General features: G+C 38.0%; 2 protein-coding genes across 3 annotated transcripts in view; one reads left to right on the forward strand and one right to left on the reverse strand.

The window, feature by feature from the left end:
* The window catches only part of LOC131686013 (mucin-2-like), a 67,474-nt gene that overhangs the window by 46,437 nt on the left and 2,509 nt on the right, over positions 1 to 18,528 (reverse strand). The window lies entirely within an intron of this gene.
* LOC131686017 (ketohexokinase-like) overlaps positions 3,826 to 18,528 on the forward strand; it is a 96,532-nt gene continuing 81,829 nt past the window's right edge. For both annotated transcript variants that reach the window (XM_058970124.1, XM_058970125.1), the window contains exons 1-2: positions 3,826 to 3,871; positions 3,934 to 4,178. The gene's annotated coding sequence lies outside the window, so the exon portion shown is untranslated. The remainder of the gene's footprint in view (positions 3,872 to 3,933; positions 4,179 to 18,528) is intronic.

An 18,528-nucleotide genomic window follows, 5' to 3' on the forward strand; every position in this document is an offset into this window, starting at 1 on the left:
TGTGCGGGGTAACCTCGAAAAATATAAGATGATTGGTTAGTTTTTAAAAAGACCAATTTGAGCAGATTGATAATAATCTCCTCAGGATTGCATTACCGAGAATAAATTTTTTTCTTGGCTGAATAAAAAAATTTCATTATAAGACTTTTTCGATTTCATTCGGCGAGCCAATACTACTTAAAACATTTAATTTAGATCGCAATGACGATTTCATTATTTTCGAAACACCAGTTTGAACAACTACGTTTAATGCCAAAGACGAAATCAATGTAGTAAAACTACTTAAAACCGACAAAGGATTGAGTCCATTTTATGTTCAACGAATGAATATATAGATGGAATGACTAGATGGCAAATATAGAAATGGGTATCAGTGCGAAACGGGCTAAAAGAGGAAATTGAAAATATTTTTATTAAATTCAAAATTAAAACAGTTATTTATTATATACTGACGGATTTTAGAGCCAAAATACTGGAAAACCTCAATCTCTATTACAGACAAGATTAAGGAACTAAACTGCTTTAGGAAGCAAAAATGAAGGTGTTTGGGTAAATAGAACAGAATTCCGTGTAGAACAAACCTTGAAATATTCCTATCAGTCAATAATCAGGAATCAGGGATCGGTTATGAATGACTCAAATGGTACATTCCCCATGTTTTTCGGAGATTTGCACCTTGCCATGTCCTCTTATCATTTTAATATTGGAAACAATAAGGGAAGGAGAGAAGGACAAGGAAGCGTATTAATGGGAAGATCGAGGCTGAGAACGATCCAGTAACGGGTGATTGGTTTGATAGCCCGCCCTTTATCTTACGATGCTCACTTTGGTGCCTAGCCACCATTTGCAATGCAAAAATTGAACAAAATTCGAAAGCACCCTGATGTCAATGATAGTCAGAAGTAATAGAACGACCTAATGCATACGAATAACCCTGAGGTTAGATACCGTCCTGTGGAAACTTATCTCTCGTGACAATGAGAGATTTGAGCTTAATTTAAGAATATATGAAATGAACCGCCCCATATCAACATTTTCGATTGTGAGTAGTTCAGTTTTGGATGTAAACAGCACCTCCCAAAGTCCCTCTAAACAAGGTCCTAGCATACTTCTAAATTGTTAGTAGAAGTGAACAGAGACAGCCTATAATATGTGATAGCAAGCGTCGAAGAAATTGTCAGTCATCCGAGCACAGACGCAGTTTTCGTTTTGACACAAGGTAAGATATTCCTATATATAGAGAATTTGCTCAATACCAATATTTTGGCGTTCTTCAAAATCCATAAATGCCCAAAGGTCATCAAAAAAGCGTTATTGTGAAAAAAGACGTCTCAAACATGTTTATTTCTGAGACTTCATCGTTCAGAAAGAACGAGCCTAAAACACATTTAATGTAAAAACGCTAATAATTTAACGTGGAAACGTGATTTAACGTGAAAAATCGTATTTCAACTACATCCTTTACCACTACCAACTTCCATTTTGAAATGTTGCTATCGGTCAATAACATTGTTTGTTATCTGTCACGCTAATTCGAAAGAATCCTATAAAGCGAACTGTGAAGAAAACCGCAGAAAATCCTAGTTTACACATATACAGGCGATCCTATCCGCTTTATATCTACGAAAATACATTGAACTGAGTTCATGTATTAAAGTAAGCAATAAAAATATCATCTGCATTTCAAACTTGCAGTGCAGGTCGCCCCTCTGAATTGATTTCCGAGTTAAAAATCACTTTATTTGATTCAATTTGTTTGACAAGCATTGGAGTTATTGAATTTTGATAGAATTTTCCCTTTTTACTCAGTATGCAATTATTGCCTTATCAATGCACATTGAGCGGGTGATGCCCCTAGTATCTCCAAGCCAACAGCCAGCACTACCAGCAGAAACGCATACGACTACGAAAACGAAAAAATAATCATAATCACAGATAGTTCTAAGAGGAAATCTCAGTTCTCGTTACAGGTAAACTTACTTCGGGCGAAAGAATAATAGTGTTCTGCTGATGAAGTGTTCTACGATGCCAAAAAGGGTCCAGTTCACTTTTAAAAGATCAGCTTATCAACCAACAAATCACGAAAAAGGTGTTAGAAAAAATGCTTCTAACAAAACACTCTCCGACAAAATAGGGGTGCCACTCACTGGAACAGCAACAGATAATATGTTGACAAAAAGTAGGTAAAGTCTGGGACATAACCGGAGTGTAATAACTGCACTTAGGGTAGTTAATTCTAATGTCATGATAATCAACGGAATTACATTTATGCGGAAAAACAAAAATTACAATCAAATTATTAGTGGTAAATTGTTATAATAATTCACTGGTGAAAATTGTAAATTGTAATAAAAATTTCCTAGGATAACACAGGCAAATTGAATAAAATAAATGAAATTAAAACAAATTTCAAATCAAATAGGTTCGATTCGATTTTATTGTATAAGAAAGACTTTCTGATTTAAGAAATTGTTATTTAGTCTGAAAATAGCAGGTTCTTTACAAGAGTTTTCAAGTTAAAAAAATTGTGAATTGAAAAAATATCACATTGAAAAAGGCGCATTGATTATTTCACTTTAAAGAGTGCAGAAAAAAGATTTGCAAAGAAATCAAATCAAACCTGATTGCAAATCTGACGTGGAATGACCCAAACATAGCATGCTTTGATAGGCTAGTGTTTCTAGTTCCTGTTTATTTATATTTTATTTACCTTTCAAGACGAAGCGAATGAATTGAATAGCATAAATCCATTATTAGGTTAATGACTTGATGACCGTTTTATATAAAATCTTGATGTATTCAATTTTTATTTGGATATATCGAATTCTGTTTACGCTAACAATTTTAATAAATTTAAAAAATCAATATTTTCAACTCCCACAAATAGTACGGAGTAATGTACGCCGAACAATAGACAATCATTCAAATTGCCCAATTTTTGTGAAACAATTCAGCATTTCAATTCAAGAATTGCGTTACAAATTTCTCTCCCACTGCAGCAAAGCTTCCCTGTTTGCTATTTATATGCAATTATCCGCCAGTAAATAGGTCGTAAGCTCCACCGTCCAGACAAGAAACGACACTGAAAAGAGGTGAAGAAAATACCGCGATCTAAAACCAGGCGATTCATTCTACGGGCAATAGTGTAGTCCCGAAATGGCCGGCAGTACAACGGAACCTGTGTGTCGGGGCCGACAGATACCGTTCCACCTGGTACCTGCTCTGGCACGCGGTACAACCGCTCAACGGTTGTTTTCTATTTTGTGGAGCATACATGAATCAATCACATACGCACCCATCATAACCTATTGACGCGCACACCACCATCAGCATCGTGTTTCGCCTCTGCAAAACATACAGAGAAATCGATTATCACCGAGACACCCCTCCCCCGTTTCCCAAGTGTTATAATTGTAAATCAGCCATTTAAACGCCGCGTGCGCCATTCATCCTTCCATCCATCAATCGGTTATTAATAATAAAATAAATGAATTTTAAAGTGCGCTTGTGGTGACTGACAATGCTGAATCGAAGCACTCCTTGCCGGAAGCTCGTAAACGTAATAAGAGTGCGATGAACATGCCAACATAAAGGTACTTTCAGAGCCACACTCATGGACTACTATACCCAACTAATAGCAATAAGTGTGTATAGGAGTAATGAACCACACTTACCGGAAACCCCCCAATGAATGGACTCTCCTTTGGTATAGTGAAACCAAAAGAATTTCCTACTGCTCATTTTGGTAGAAATGTTCACACCTTTTTATTTCGAATGCCTCTCTGGAAACAAGTTGACAGCTGTGGAAAGTGGCACAGAATGCGACACGTTCGAGTAGTAGGCGGGTGACTGGAATGCAGGGTCAGCAACGGTGTGATTCACTGAATTGTTGCTCTGACGCAAAAAAGTAATGTTTTTCGTTTATTCCGGCAGGATCAGTGTATCAGGGGTTGATGAACCTTCGTTTTCAATTACCAGCGTACAAAGATGCGGAACGACCAATCGTAAATAAGTGATCGAATCCGAGCGACTCAAACGAATACTGATTTGCAACATATTGGGTTTTTTTCGGTGCAAAATTGCTTGTGGAAAGCGTCGAAAATTCCATGTTTGCAATCAATTTTGGCGTTGTTTGGAAATTCATTGGCAAGATTAACACAATAGACCGGAGGAATACTGTAAGTAGAGTTGTCATTGAGCAATACAGATCAAAGCTAGATATAATAAATGTAGCATTGTCAATCAAAATATTAACGAAAAATAAATTCATTATTTTTTTATAAACAAGTGCAAAAGTATTCGAAAAAGAGCCTACTTTGAGCACCAAAATTGATGGTTTGCTTTTGCTCGAGCTGAAATGAACAGAGAAAAACAAACCACTTTAGAAGCAAACATCAAGTACCGTATAGAGATATCAAAGTTAAAAATCCCCAACTTTCTCAGCAAAAATCTCAGTGCTTTCGCGCAACTATGAGTGGCATAATTTACGGCAAAAAAAAATAATGGGACAACGTCCGCAAAGGTCACTGCCAATGTCTGTACGGTGAAGAACTCGCTCAGCCGCTCCGGTTCGGACTGAGTGTGCGCAAAGTGCAAAGAGAACAAACCAAAAATAAAAAAGCTCAAGTTTTCGACCGAAAAGTGGGTTAAATGCGCCTGCCAATCCGTGTTTGGTTAAGCTTGAATAAATCCACAAACATCAACGGTATGGAGTGGGAGAAATTTCGTCACTTCTTCCGGGCGTGTGCTTTGAAGGCGCCTGCAGCCAGCGTTGCACCTCAGACAGACAAATTACGTCCTCGGAAGGAAGTAACGAAACGGATAATTTGGGAAGTGAATTGTCGGTCCCACTTGAAATGGAAGCCCCTTGCTGCTTACGCGCTTAGTGTTTACTTAAGTCGATACTTGGAGCGTGAAAAAGTATAATCATAACGTGTCGCTGTCGAGTAGAAATGTGCTTTGATTTTTCACCTAGTTTTCGGTGGCGGCGTTTTTTTTGTTGTATTCCATGACGTGCACCATGAGGCTCTGCTAGAGGGGATAGCATGAGATTTGTGTTGGGAATTTTCACTTGACAGTAATTATTCAGTGACTAGCTATCGGGGCATTCATTGTTTTGCCTCTCTTGACTGCTGGGGTATGCTTTACATACAATGCCACTAATGGTGGCAGCTGCTGCAGAGGGAAAGTCCTCATCGACTGTTCCAGTTTTTGTATTCCGCGGCACGGAGCGTTTAACAATTATGAAAAAGTACTACCATCGGGGGATGCTTCCAGCAAACACTTGACCTTGTTCACTTGGATTGTCTGAAGTTGTTAAAAATCTTACGATCGTAGTAGGCTATCCACTCGTCATTCGAAGCTCCATTGATGGCGATAAAATATCAACTTCAATAGTTCATTGATGGTTATCGAATGTATTTTCCTTTAATGGGTAATTAGTGTAAAGAGATTAACTTTCATTTTTTTCAAGATCTGTATCAAAATTTATTTCACTTTCTCATATAGAAAGGAAATGCTCCAAGTTTCGATTTTTTATTTATGTTTCATGTCCATTCGATACGATTTTAAAATATCAGAGCATCATTTTTCAAATAAAGGTTTACCAAGTTATGCGAATCTGAAATTCACAGTTATTGATTTCGGAGTTCCGATTCCAAAGTTACAAATTGAGGAATGTGGTCAAATACATATATAGATAGATGCAAATGAAACAGTAGTAAGATATCCATGACCTGAATATTTCAGGAATCAGGCATCAGAATATATTGGCTCAAATGGCACGTTCCCCATGTGTAGTCGGGGATTTGTGCTTTACCGCGTTTTTTCGTGAACGAGGGAGAAAGAATTGAAAGAGTGGGAAAAATAACAGCACAAACAGCAGGTAAATTTAACTGAAAAGTAGTTCAAATCGCCTGTGAGTAAGCCTAAAGCTCTTTACCACATTTGATAAGAAACTTTAATAAGTCTCTGAGTTTCAGTCGTCCAAACACGGTGTCGTCTATGTAAGGACTGCCCAAAAATTCGAAATCGCAATTGCGCTACTACTGGGCAGTTGCATATCAAATGATATTAGGTTTCGTAGTCGGATACACAAAGATCACACGAAAATGACTCAGCGCGCGGAATAGTTGCCCTGTACTAATTGAGTTTGCAGTGACCGATTAAAGCCCTGGTCAGCATGCCGCAGTGGAGCTTCGAAAAATGTAGGAGATTTTTCGAAATCACTGGGCACGGTTGTTCTAGAAACTCCTTTGTTTGGCGACACGTTTGTAGATTTCGCCAATAATTGCGGTGCTCGGATGAAGCCCAGGACCACATTTTTTCCCTTATCCAACTTGTCGAAATTGGCAGCGCGGGCTCAGGACCAACGAAGTCAATCGCTGAACCTGCCCTGGCCAATTCGTCAGCCCATTCATTTCCAGTAATACCGGAATGTCCGTACACCCAGACAAGGTAGATAGTGTTGACAATGTTTATTTCTTCGATTTGGGTTCGGCACGCGATCACTCACTTGGGCCGTGATTCGTCTGAGCTAAAGTTCTTGATTGCAGCCTGACTATCGGACTATAACTTTGCCGGACAAGCTCTGTTGAAGGGCCGATTGTACCACGCGCATAATCGCGAAGATTTCTGCTTGGAATAAAGTTCATTATCTACCTAGCGAGTGAGATTGTTCCAATCTCATTTCACGACAGTAGACACCAGCACCAGCACGTCCCTCCATCCGAGAACCGTTAGTGTAACAGACCACTTGCGTTTGTTGTTGTCTTTCATTATAGCCAGATAACCACTCCTCTCGAGAGGGAATCTTCACAGGGAATGTCCTGTAAGGAAAACTACATATGAGTGTAATATCGCTGGGAGCAAGAATATCTTCACCCCATGTAACCATTTGTGACCACAGTCGTGTATGACTGGTAGTAAGATCAACATGGTTACTGTTCCAAGGCCCAGTAACCTGAAGTCTGTATGCACATGTAGTACTTCTTGTTTGAGGTATATGTCTAATGGTTTGATATTGATAAGGATCTCAAGAGCAGCAGTTGAAGTTGTAGTGAAAGCATCAGTCAACGCTATGAGTGCCATTCGTTGCAAATGGTTTAGATTTGACTGGACCGTCATCACATCTCCCCTCTGCCACCACACAAAGCATTCGTAGGACAGTATTGGGCGTACAATTGCCGTGTGAATCCAATAGATGTATTAAGGTTTGAGACCCCAGGTCTTTCCAAAAATTCGTCTGCACTGCCCGAAGGCCATGCACGCTTTCTTGACTCTGAACTCAATGTGAGCAGACCAATTCAGTTTAGAATCCAATATAACTCCAACGTATTTGACTTGATCTGCACACAGTACCTCAGATTCAAAGAACTGCAACACGCGACGAGCCCCGGTTGTTATTCGCTTCTTCGTGAAAAGAACCATTGAAGTTTTGTTTGGGTTAACTGATAATTTAACTTGTAGACACTAATGTTCGACAGGTCTTAATGCTTGTTACATTAAGTCTAAGATTGTTTCGATGCAAATTCCAGTAATCAGTAATTGAGTTTCTTCAACAAGCCATCGGCAACCAGGATCCACAGTACAGGTGATAGAACGCCACCCTGAGGAAATCGCAAATACTCAACTTCCGTAGCTCTGCCTATCTTAGTAGTGAGCAAAGAATGCGGTTACTAAGCATTGCGTTTATCCAACCCGAGATACATGTAAATCGTTGCTCCAATCAGTTATCGGCATCTGTCCAGTAATCCAACACAGCTTTTAAGAATTGTATCTCCGGAAGGATCAGTACACTTGTCGATAGATAAATCGTTATCATTTTTGAGTAAAATTTATTTGCAGAGCGTTGTTGATTTTTTTCTTCGATTTTTGCTAGTAAGAAATAGACATTTTAGTTGAATGATCTAAAGTATGGTTTTTTAATGTTTCGTATTCTCCTCATCAGTAATTAACACTAACTTAATGCTAGTTAGATAAGTCCAAACCAGCACCAAATTGGCGCCAGTTAGGGCCGATATCTTCACCCTCGCTCAATTTTTAAACCTGGCGAGGGTGAAGAAATCGGCTCTTAGGCACTAAAATCTAAAAAATCACGTCTTGCGTGAACGCTAAACAACTGGCTGACATCAAGTGATGTCTCGACAATAAGCACAGAAGTTCTGTTTGCCTACGAGGAATGTGAACCGAAACCGCCTTTTGGTATAAGAATCAAACGCCTGGTACTATTGAATGATCTAATTTAGGTCTTAAAAGTATCTATTAGAAAACAGATGAAAGCTTCTCAAATCCTAAACAACTCCACAAATAAAATATGCTGCAGTACAGCTCCGTATACCGTTACTGCGCATGAGTAGTGCAGGTATTGAAACCTCTGAGATAATCTTTTTGCAGGCAATTCCAGTCATCCTTCCGCTCAAAGGCATTCGATCCATTTCTACTTGTTTCACATATTGAGTACAAGTAATAGTATTTATCATTCAATACAGATCTTACTGACTTGTGAAAACTGGATCGAAGAGGCAGTACGTGCGATCTGCCTGATATGATTTCATAGAAAGGCGAGCTTTATTATTTGGAGGTTAATACAAGGTGAACCTCAAAAGTATCTATTAAAATGTTGTAAAAAATCTCGAACCTGCCTGGCGAAATGGGTTAAAAATGAACACAAAAACGCCTCAACAGCTCCGAAAACCGAAAAAATTTCAAAATACTGTACTCGAAAATACATATAGCAATAATTTTCGTGTTTGGTGGTCCAAAATTCATCAGAAAATCATATTTCGCTCTTCTTTTATTTCAACTTGCCATATTCACCTACTTTCGTTCGCCCTATTTGTATATTTTTCTTACGCATTCCATTCCAATTTTGTTAAAATTTCGTTCGTTTATATTTTTATGTTAATTTTGCTTTATTTCCGCTACCTTCAGGAATCAGGAATCAGTAGCGTCTGGCTCAAATGGCACGTTCTCCATGTTGATCGGAGATTTGTGCCTTGCCAAGAATCGTCTTTTCATCATTTTCCTTATGGGAAGAATTGGGGAAGTGGTAAGATTAGGGGTAAGGAAAACAACGACACAGAACAATTAAAACAGAGCATTCTGCTCCCCCGGAGTGATGCTGCACGATCTGCAGGTGCTACAACAGCAGGAACAAAACTTCCAACCCCCGGAGGGATTTAGAACCTCTACTCAAACGGTGAGCGGATATATCAACACCCCCGAAAGGATATTGAGATAACAGAACGACAACACCCCCGAAGAGATATTGTCATTCAAATACGGCTAAAAAAAACTATAGCTCTTTACCACACTGGGTTAGGAACAAAAGCATATCCTTAAATTTCAGCTCTCTGTACATAGGTTCATCTATGTATGGAGAACCAAAAATCCGGATGCGCAATTGCATAAATACAGGGCAATTGCATATCAAATGATATGATGTTCCGTAATCGGATTCACAAAGGTCACATGAATAATACTCAGCGCGCTGAATAGTAGCCATGTGATAATTGAGTTTGCAATGTCCAGTCAGTGCCCTGCCCAGAATACTGCAGTTGTGCTTGGAAAAATGCAACAAATTTCTTGACATTTCCGGACTCACATCCGGCAGAAAAGGCTTTGTTTGAACGCAAGTTTGCAAGCTACGCCAACGGTTGGCATGTTCGAATGCAGCCCAACAGCGAATCTTGAGCTTTATCTAACTTATTGACAGTGGTAGAACTGGTTCTGGACCAACGAAATCAGTCGCAGCACCAGCTCTAGCCAATTCGCCCATTCATTTCCAGTAATACCGGAATGACCGGGTACCCATAGAAGGTAGATAGCATTTGAAATGCTAAGTTCTTCGATTTGAGTTCGAATGCGATTACTATTTTCGATCTCGAATCTGCCGAACTAAGTGCTTTCAGGGCAGCCTGACTGTCAGAGAAAAAATAGATTCTTTTACCGCAAATTCCCTGTTGAAGTGCGGATTGTACGCCACACAGAATCGCAAAGATTTCTGCTTGGAATACGGTACAGTATCTACCAAGCGAATGAGATTGGTTCTCATGACAATAGACACCAGCACCGGCTCGGCCCTCCAACAAAGAACCGTCCGTATAACAAACTACGTATTCTTCAAGTTGTCGCTCCATCCAGCCAGACAGCCATTCCTCACAAAGAGGAATTCTCACATTGAAAGTTTTAGAAGGAAAACTACATGTGAGTGTAAGGTCACTGGGAGCAAGTGTATATTCATCCCAAGTAACCATTTGGGGCCACAGTCTTGTGTGGCTAGTTACACGATCTATTGGGTTACTGTTCCAGAGCCCAGTAACCTTAAGACGGTATGCACAAGAAAGTGCTTCTTGTTTCAGAAACACATGTAGTGGTTTTATGTTCAAAAGTGCCTCGAGAGCAGCAGTAGATGTTGTCGAGAACGCACCAGTCATCGCCATCAAGACCATCCTCTGAAGATGGTTTAACTTTGATTGAATTGTCATGACTTCTCCCTTCTGCCACCAAACAAAGCCACCCGTATGCCAGTATTGGTCTAACAATTGTTGTGTAGATCCACTGAATGTACTTGGGTTTGAGTCCCCAAGATTTGCCGAAAGCCCGTCTACATTGGCCAAAGGGCTTGCAAGCTTTCTTGATCCTGAAATCGATGTGAGCTGTCCAATTAAGTTTTGAGTCGAGAATTCCCCCAACGTACTTAACTTGATCTTCGACAATAGTTTCAGAGTAAAAAAACTGCAATGGACGAGCTCCGGTTGTAATCCTTCGTTGCGTGAAAAGCATCATTGAGGTTTTATTTGGATTAACTGATAGTCCAACATGAAGACACCACCGCTCAACAACACATAAGGCTTGTTGCATCAAATCAAAAAATGTGTTAATGCAAATACCGGTGATCATTATATGATAATCATCGGCGAAACCATACGTCGGAAACCCAAGCTCATTTAGTTTTCTCAACAAGCTATCGGCGACAAGGTTCCATAGAAGTGGTGACAGCACACCACCTTGAGGACATCCGCAGACACTCAGTTTCCCCATCTCTACTTGTCTTAACGATGAGCACAGATGTCGGTTGCTAAGCATTGCGTGTATCCAGTTCGTGATATATGAAGGTACTCCATGATCTCGTGCTGCTTCCAAAATGGATTCGAAAGACACGTTGTCAAAAGCACCTTCAATATCGAGAAAAACTCCTAAACTTGATTGCTTTTGTGAAAAAGCTTTTTCAATGTTGTAGACAACATTGTGTAACAGGGTGGTAGTAGACTTCCCCCGCTGATATGCATGTTGCATTGCATGCAGCGGGTGCTCGCCCAAGCTACCATCCCGAATGTAGTGGTCGATTAAACGTTCCACTGATTTGAGAAGGAAGGAGGTCAGACTGATCGGTCTAAAGCTCTTTGCCTCCTCATAAGTGACGCGGCCACCTTTGGGAATGAATTTGACAGTTATTTCCCGCCACGCCAATGGAATGTATCCTGTTGCAAGACTGCAAGTAAGAACCTTTTTCAAAATATGCTTGAAGTGTTCATATCCTTTTTGTAGTAGAACTGGAATAATTCCGTCCTTTCCCGGAGACTTATACGGAGCAAAACTTTCAATCGCCCATTTTATCGATTCGGTTCTCACAATTCTACGAGCAAATGCCCAAGAATCAGAACTGAATGAAAAGAACTCAGGGGCAGTCGTCAGTGATGGCTCCGTACAACCTGGAAAGTGTGTGTCAAAAAGACAGTTGAGTACTACATCTTCGTCAGACGAGTATTCACCATTAGCAGTTCTAATGGAACTGACATGAAAGTCTTTCGATTTCGAAAGTAACTTATTTAATCTACTAGTCTCGTTGAGACTTGAGACATTTGTGCAGAGGCTTTTCCAACCACTTCGCTCAGAGGATCGAAGGGCATTTCTGTATGCTTTGCGAGCCAACTTAAATGCCTCCGACCCGTCCCTGCGTCTGCGATTCCAAGCTCCCCTACATAACTTTTTGAGTCGAACAAGTTCGGTATTCCAGCAAGGTGTTCCTCTAGAAGCGCGCATAACTCGAAGCGGACAAGCCTCTTGGTATGCTGCTACTATGAGTGAGCTTGTTTTATTCACGACCTCATCCAAATCACTTGGAGATTCAATCGTCGGAAGATACCCATGAAACCTAGTCGCCAAGCCCGCTTCGTAGAGGTCCCAGTTCGTAGATTTGGGATTACGATAGATGACGATATCTAGCGAGACATTTAAATGATCAAAGACGATGTACTTATGATCAGATAAAGACTGTTCGAGCTCGTTTGGTACGAGCCAGTTTGTCAACTCATGCGTAATACTGTCAGAGCAGAGTGTTACATCTAACACCTCTTCTCTGCCAGCTCGTGCAAAAGTTGGGCGGTTTCCTACATTAAGAATGTGCAGATTTGTACTACTTAAGTATTCCATCAATTCGGTGCCTCTCAAATTGATATCAGAGCTGCCCCAAATTATGTGGTGGGAATTTGCATCACTGCCGATTATGAGAGGAAACCCATTTCTGCCACAGTATGATACAACCCTTTTGAAATCATCAGAAGGTGATGGTTCATTATGCGGCAAATATGCCGAACAATAGACGTATTTCTTGTTTATGTTGTCAACAGTCATATTTACCATGACAGTACAAATATCACGAGTTGTGAGGTCCGATATAAGACAAGCGTCAATTGCACTATTCGCAAGTATACATGCACGAGGCATTTCACGTGGATTTGTCATGCCATTTTTGTTGAAAGCTACGAATTTCTCTAATTTTATTAATTTCTGCTATCACACTCTTGTCCTATTTTTCATTTTAATTAGATTCAACATCTTAAAAAAATCCAGCTTTTTCATTTTACTTGTATCCTTTCGTTTCAAATCAAACTTTGTTCTGATTTTGTCTTCATTACCTCCATTTTTTGTTCTGTCTATTTTTCCAACATACGTCGTTTTTTATTTTTTAGTTTTTCAATATTAGTCTGTTTCTAAAATTATAGCAATTAGTTTTACATAAAACTTTTTTTCAAATTTTTTCCTTCTTGTTATGGTTTTTCTCTATTATTCCTTCTCTATTAGTCATATTAGTTTTGCTGGTTTTATTATTTTTTATTTTGTTTTGTTTTCAATTATTCCATTGTTTAAATGTTTCCGATTTTCCATCATTTCATCCTTAGATTAGGCTCTTTATTTTGTTAAATAGATTGCACAGTGGTCCAGAATAAAAATTTAGCAGGAATTTTGAGATTTTACTTTAACTAAACAACTAAGCCTTATTAAATCTTTGGAGAAGTTTTTATGAGTTTGTTATGAGTTTATGAGCCCCCTTTTTTGTTAAAACAACAGTTAGGGTGGTTCTAATTTTACCAAGACCAAAAAATTAACTTTTTAATTATTCTAGTTAGAGCCAAACGATCTTCAGAGAAGTTGTAGAACGACAAGTTTTGGAAAAGTTTTCTGAAGACATGTAAGCTCTATCTGTCATACTTTTTATTTTACAACAAATTTAAAGTCGGAGCTTAGGATGTTTCTTAGAAAAACAGTTTTATTTAAATAACTTTTGCTGTATTCATTTAAAACTGAAGTAGTCTTCCGACAACTTCAAGATTGTTTTAAGGCGAATTATTTGTTTCATGGCACCATATATCTAACTATTTTCGTTGATAAGTTATGAGCACTTTTTCGCCAAAAATGGGGTTTTTTTGGAATAACAATATCACTCATTTGGGGCAAACAAAAGAGAGTTCTTTTTGGACAATAAAAAAGGTCATGATTAGAGTCATAATTGAGCAATAAATGGCGAATGCGGTATTTTTTAAAATTTCACAAAATGATTTAAAAAAAATATTTTTGATATATTAAGTGCTTATATCTTCTGAACAATAAAAGCTAAGTAGGCGAGCTCTCGGCTGGAGTAGAACGTTTTTTTTCGCTGTCAGTTTTCTACTGTGCATTTTAATTTTAAAAAAAAACAGTTTGTTTTTCACCCTCGGTACCGTAATTTTAAATGAATCATTAGTGAACCATTAGCACAGCGTTCCCGGGAGGACAGTTTCCTACGTGATGCCAACAAGAGACTTACTTGCTTTGCTTTAACTGCTGACTTTTGGGACTGCTTCTGCATGCTGGTTTGAAACCCAGACGGCAGTTCGGAAGTCAATCGCCGACTATTAGGAGTCCCACGTGTACCGGCATTCCGCCAGAAGTTCTGAAGGCACCACGGAGTTCCCGGTGAGATTTTTCCATGTTATTTTGATCAGATTGTGTTCAGGAGAGCTGCGTATATATTGGTAATTTTATTAGTAGGTATTGATATAACTTCTAAGATAGGTTTATATACATTCGATTCGCCTTTTGTTATCTCCGTCATCTATGAAAACTGTTTCGGTTCGGAGCGTTTTCAATAAGTAGATGATCGGACTATTACCAAAATAAAAACGCTTGTAAGGATGTAGCCAGGTGTGTGGAAATAAACGGGTCTACGTCATTGCATATCGTGGTGAAAACTGATATGACAATAGATATGCTCAATTCTGCAACTCCACCCTACCATTTGTGCAGGTGTTCATGCTATGCTATGCTATATCTTCTGAACAATATAAGCTAGAGTTTTGATGTATTAGAAGAAAATGTTCGTCTTTAAAAACTTTGAAAAATAGCTGAATAGGTTGAAAAAAAATGAAAACTGAAAAAGTTATATTAAAAATTTGTTTTTTCATGAATTGACTTTTTGTATTATGTTTAAATTATGTTCACGGTGAACAATACAAAAAAATGTAGTTTCGTTTTCATGATAAAATATTGCACTTTGCAATATTTTTCTATTATTTTAAATAGTGGGTAGGGTGGTTCTATTTTTTTTAAACAAGAAAATTAATTATTAATGGTTCGAGATGGAGCTTCGCTGTCTTCCAGAAAACTGAAGAAAATGAAATTTAAAAAAAAATACGTTGTCGAAGACGCTGGAACTCTGTGTCGTGTACTTTTTATTTTACACGAAATTTACCAAAAAAATTTAGGGTGTTTCTTAAAAAATGGTTTTCTTTGTATAACTTTTGCAGTTTTGATTTTTCATTAAGATCACTTTAGAAATACTTTCAGATATTTTGAAGAAGAACAATTAGCATAAGAATTAAAATAATAACTTTTTTTCATATACTGAACTGATTCTCACTGATTGAAATGCATTTCTGAACTAGAAAAATGCTTATGCACGCGTTTAATCCAAAATATGACAATTATGAACATTTGCACATACTATTGAATTTTCGAAACGATTTAATATTTCCTATAAAAATTATTGTTTTAGAGGTTGTTTCATGGCGCGTTGAATTTGTCGCACTTTTATATTGCATATTATCGGAAAACTGGCAATCGCATGCAAATCTTCTCAATTATAAAGCTGACCACTTTTATTATCGATTTTTATTCCATTTTGGTAGAGGAATATCATATGATGGATATATCTTTTCCCTATGCTGATTCTATTCGTCTATACACCAAGCTCTCTATCTAACAAAGCAGTTCCATAGCACACTAGAAGTGTTATTGAAGAAAATCATAAAACTATCAAGACTTATGATAGTCTTATATTAGTTTTAAGCAGCTCTTCAACACCATAATATATGAATGTATTGATAAGAATGATAAGAATGTATTGATAAGACCTAAAAGTTTTAAGAAAACCTTGAAAAATACTCTTGAGAACCATCTTAAGAATGGGCCTTTTTCGCCTTAAGAGGAGTTTATGGTTGTCTTGAAGCAGTGTTGTAGAGTAATTGGTTTTATGTTCGTTTTTATGGAGCTAATTTTGTGTACCATAAAACTAAATTTGTTGCTTGGGTATTTACTTTAATTATATTCAAAATACGTGGGTATTTTCAATACGACGCACTCAAACGTGCTACTGCTTGCCCCTCATTTTGTGCCTTTCAAAAGAGAGACTACGACACTTTTGAGTCAATTCCTAGTCCCACCAGGAATCTTCACTACAAATTTACGTCAAATCGGACAAATTTACTTAACCCATTCATGCCCATGTTGTTTGTGGACAACAACGTTTTTAAGCAGCTATAACTTTTGATTGAGGCGAGATTTGCCCACAAAAACAAGTAAGACTCATTAATGTGGTTATTGCCTTTAAATTGAGTATTAACTGTTACAAGGATCAGCTCTAGAAATGAAGTTATTGCAATTAGTCTGATTGGACCTCGATGGAGCAGTGCTGCCAGGAACAGTTTACGTTGACGACGGAAAATGATTTTTTCATATATCTTCGTTATGGTGCAATATTATTGAAAACTGATAAAACTTATCAATTTAGACTGTCGTTGGCTACGTTTTCCACGTAATTGGACTATTGTAATTATTCTAGGAGAATTGTATTGAGTATTAGAAGGTAAAAATTGACCAGCTTCTAGCACTGCCATGGAAGCACCTATCTTTATGAAAATAAGCTTTTCGTGTTTCTTGACCCAACCGTTTTCAAGGAAAAATAGTTTTGAAACATTACATGCACTAGAAAAAAGTTGGGCATGAAAGGGTTAAGGACCAACGTGTTCGACGTTTGTATGAGATTATTCGACAATTTACATTGGAAAACGCAGTAATTTGCATTTTCACCGCTAAGTGCACTGTGTGCATCAGTTCATCACTGTAAGAAAATAAGAAAGACAATTTTATTGTCTACAACTTTGTCGAAGACTGCAAATCAATCCAGTTTCCTTACGAGAAATTATCAAACTTTCAATGAAGTAATGTTTGAGTCAGCTGAGGCACATGCTGGTGAATCAGTAGTCGATTCCGACGGACTATGTTTAACTGGACTATATGTTTGGAACTCTTTTCGTACATGATATAAGCATATTTTGACTACAAAATTTTAGTTTCATAATTCACCTATAGAGGGCAACAACACTAACTTTTAAAGTAAGAGAGATAGGATAAAGACATTTTCACAATCATTACTGGAAAAGGCTTGTTCTCCAGTAATGCTTGTGAAAATGTCCTTAGCCTATCTTTCTTACTTCAAAAGTTAGTGTTGGCGCCCTCTATGCGTTGAATCATGAAACTAAAATTTTGTAGTCAAAAGATGATGCTGTTAGGCCCCGTGCAAAACTAACTCAGACATCACTTCATTAAAAGTTTAATAACTTCTCTCAAGGAAGCTGGATTGATTTGCAATCTTCGAAAAAGTTGTAGATAATAAAATTGTTTTTTTTTTATTTTCTTGCAGTGATGAACTGATGCATACAATGCCACTTAGCGGTGGAAATACAAGTTAGTGGACTTTCTTCGTGTAAATTGTGGAAAAATCCAATTCAAACTACGCGTTGATCCCGTAGCTAGACTTGTCCGATAAGATTTAAATTTCGAACAGAGACGCCTGGTAGATGGCCTAACCCGACCAGGAGAAAATAACTGGGCAATAACCCGAGCATACTATTTTTTGGTATTCATACCAAAACGTAGTATTAATTGATTATTATACCTCATTGAGGTATTAAGCAGGTATTGAAGAAACATTTTTCAACACCTGCTTAATACCTCAATGAGGTATAATACTTTATTTTAGTATTATTTATGTATTCCAGTTATTTTTACCAATACCAAACCAATACCTTATTGAATACCTCCATAGAGTGAATTTTATTATTGGAAGGTTGAAAAATGTTTTATTATTATTCAGGTATTATAATAACTCGTTTCATTATCAAATAGTTATTTGTAGAACATGTCTGTGTTATTTTTTTGGTATTTTACCTCTTATGTAGAGCCCATTAATACCATATTGTGGTAAACAGCCGTTGGTATTGATACCTAAATTTAGTATTCCGCAGTTATTTTCTTCTGCTCGGGAATGGGGGCCTTTTTTGTCACTCTAATGTTGCATCTACCTACTGTGTACAATAGTTTCGAAACAAACCAATAGCAAACCCTACTGTGGGCGAATTAAATTGCTATTGACTTTTCTTAATGTCTCGTAAGACCAGCTATTCTGGAACAATTGTGCAAATTCAACTAAATCTGAAAAAAGTGCGCAACCTGCAAATGCACTATAGGAAGCATAGTTTTGCGGAAAAATAAACAGCACACCGCCGTAAAATACAGTATTCCCGTGTATATAGACAACGACTATGTAGAAGTTCGCTTACATGATTTATCTCATCGCACCCCTAATATCGTGAATAAAACATTCATGTCAAGGTGCGGAGAAATGGTTCCCGTCATTGTTGATACTTAAAAGGACTCCTTCCCGGGTGTACCTAAGGGTAGTCGTGTGGTGAGAATGCGTCCTATCAAACCAATCCCTTCATATGTAATCATTTTATGCGGATCAACTGAAAATGATATATTTAATTAGAAAACACTGGTCTGCACCCAGGGTATATTCCTACATGACAATTATGCAATGAAACACTATAGCACAGAAAACCTTGCGCGGAAGCAGCTAAGGAAACACCGCCTACTACGGCCAACAGGACGCAATCATTTTATGCTAAACCACAAACGGATGGAATC

This window comes from Topomyia yanbarensis, chromosome 2 (assembly GCF_030247195.1).
Source record: "Topomyia yanbarensis strain Yona2022 chromosome 2, ASM3024719v1, whole genome shotgun sequence".
Lineage (NCBI taxonomy): Eukaryota > Metazoa > Arthropoda > Insecta > Diptera > Culicidae > Topomyia > Topomyia yanbarensis.